The following is a 3,095-nucleotide window of genomic DNA, read 5'->3' as shown; positions in this document are numbered from 1 at the left end:
CCCTGCCCCTGGGCCTGCTGGTACCAGTATACACTCCTGTGCCCAGTTATGGGATGGCATTTCAGAATAGCCTCCCCGCCGCGGCCTTTGATGAGGTGTTTTGGGGACTGCGAGACTCTGGCAGCCACCGACCCTGTGGAGGAAGGAGACCAAAGCTGGAGACCAGTACAGGAAGGAGACGGACATTCCAGCCGCTGTCGAGAACTTCGCCATCAACAACTTAGGTTCAAGACTGGTCCCACCTGAGCTCAGGACTCACCTGACCACAAGAGACAGAGGGCCACACAACAGAGCAGCCGAGTGCCCCTGGGAGACCCAGGCAGGACAGGACTGGCCATGTCCCTGCTCAGGGCTCTGGTCTTTGGGATAAGACAGTGGAGGTGTTGCCGCTCCCTCTGCTCTGTGTGGAGGCGTGCCTGTGATGTCACGGTTCTGAGTCACTGTCCTTGTAGCTCCTGCAGGCACCCTGCTCCCAGGACAGGCTCTGCTGGACCGGGCATTCTCTGTCCCTCTGCTCTATCTTCCTACCAGCATGTGCAGCTGGGCTGAGAAGGGTTTGCGGTAGGTGACCCTCCCCACAGCTCTTTGCTCTCCACCTTCCTGGAACACCTAGGCTGCCTCTCTGAAGCCCCATCACGCTCCCCACCAAAAAGAGGCTCCAGAGAGCCAGTAACTCCAGGCAGGGCAAAGTGCATGGCTCCCAGCTCTGACAAACCGACCTGCATGTGGGTTAATGTGAGAAGCTCTGATCAGAGGACTTCTGAGTCATCAGATAATCTCTCTGATGCAGGGACCTAGCCAAGACTCTCTCACTTAACCCTCCCTTTCCCCCAGGGCACCATTGGGGTCACTGCACGGATCTACAGCGCCCTCAAGCGGCCTCTTGTGCAGTAGTGCTATTGACATTGCTCAAACTGGCTGGATTCCCTCTAAATTGGGCGCCAGGATACTGCACAGCTACTCCTGCTTTTATGTTTACTGGTCTCTAGCTCACTCTTCGCATGTGTTAGTGAGGGTCACATGACACCTTTTTCTAAAAAGGGAATAACAATTCTAAATCTTACAATAAGTGTTCTAGGAAAGAAGATACCATCCAGTCTTTACATATCAATGTTCTCAAGTTTTTTGCATAAATACCCAAGAGAGGATTGCTGGGTCATATGGTAGTTCTATTCTTAATTTTTTGAGGAACCACCATACTCTCTTCTATGGAGGCTGCACCAGTTTACATTCCCACCAACAGTGAATGAGGGTTCCTTTTTCTCCACAGCCTCTCCAACACTTGTTAATAATAGCCAATCTAACAAGTGTGAGGTGGTATCTCAGTGTAGTTTCAATTTGCATTTCTCTAACAACTAGTGGAGATGAGCATCTGTTCATTTTGGGAGAAGTGTCTGTTCGGGTCCTCTCCCCATTTTTTCATTGGATTGTTTGCTTGTTGTTGAGCTCTGTGAGTTCTTTATATATTTTGGATATTAATCCCTTATAGGAGCTAGTATTTGTAAATATCACCTCCCATTTTGTTGGCTGCCTTTTTGTTTTGTTGTTGGTTTCTTTGCTGTGAAGAAGCTTTTTAGTTGAATATAGTCCCATTCATTTATTTTTGCCTTGACTTCCCTTGCCTTTGGGGTCAAATTCACAAAATGATCTCTACAACCAAAGTCCATAAGTACCTATGTTTTCTTCTATGAAATTTACTGTTTCAGACCTTATATTTAGGTTTTTGATCCATTTTGAATTAATGTTTATGCATGGAGACAAGGTATAGTCAAGTTTTATTCTTTTGCTTGTGGCTTTCCAACTTTGCCAGCACCATTTATTGAAGAGGCTTTCTTTTCTCCATTGTGTGCTTTTGGCTCCTTTGTCAAAGATGATTTATCCATATATATGTGGTTTTACTTCTGGGTTCTTGATTTTGTTCTATTGGTCTGTCTGTTTTTCTGCCAATACCATGCTGTTTTTATTATCATGGCTCCGTAGTATAATTTGAAGTCAGGCAGTGTGATATCTCCAGCTTTATTCTTTTATCTCAGGATTACTTTGGTTATTCGGGGGGTTTTATGGTTCTATATAAACTTGATGATTTTTTGTTCTATTTCTTTAAAAAATGACAGTGGGATTTTAATGGGCATTGCATTAAATTTGTATATTGCTTTGGATAATATGGTCATTTTAACTATGTTGACTTTTCCAATCCATGAACATGGAATATTTTTTCATTTCATTGTGTCTTTTCAATTTCTTTCAATAATGCTTTGTAGTTTTCAGTATATAGGTCCTTCACATCCTTTGTTAAGTTTATTCCTAGGTGTCTTTTTGTTGCTGTTGCAATTGTAAAAAAAAATTGGTTTGTTTTTTTTATTTTATTTTCTAAAGTTTCATTGTTGGTGTATAGGAAAGCTGCAGACGTTTGTATGTTGATTTTGTATCCTGAGACTTTAATGTATTGGTTTATTGTTTCTAATAATCTTTCTGTTGAGTCATTGGGATTTTCTATATACAGGATCATGACATCTGCAAAAAGTGATACTTTTTCTTCTTCTTTCCCAATATGGATGCCTTTTATTTTTTTCTCTTGCATGACTTCTCTGGCTAAAACTTCCAGAACTATGTTGATAAAAGTGGAGACACGGGGCAGCCTTGTCTCATTCCTGATTTTAGAGGAAAAGCCTTCGTTTTTTCACAATTTAGTATGATATTAGCCGATGGTTTTTCATATGTAGCCTTATGTTCAGGTACTTTCCTTCTGTACCTGTTTTATTGAGTGCTTTAAACATAAAGGGATGTTGTATCCTATCAAATGCCTTTCCTGCATCTATTGATAGGATCATATGATTTTTGTTCTTTGTTTTGTTGACATGGTGTGTTACATTAATTGATTTACATATGTTGAATCATCCTTGTGCTCCTAGAGTGAATCCCACTTGATCATGATGTATTATTTTTTTACTGTATTGTTGTATTCGATTTGCTAGTATTTTGTTTAGGAATTTTGGATCTGTACTCATTAGAGATATTGGTATTTAGTTATCTTTCTTTGTGTTGTTTTTGCCAGGTTTTGGTATCAGGATTATGTTGTCCTCATAAAATGTGTT

This window comes from Saccopteryx bilineata, chromosome 2 (genome assembly GCF_036850765.1).
Source record: "Saccopteryx bilineata isolate mSacBil1 chromosome 2, mSacBil1_pri_phased_curated, whole genome shotgun sequence".
Classification (NCBI taxonomy): domain Eukaryota; kingdom Metazoa; phylum Chordata; class Mammalia; order Chiroptera; family Emballonuridae; genus Saccopteryx; species Saccopteryx bilineata.
Note: the sequence above shows the minus strand (reverse complement) of the source record.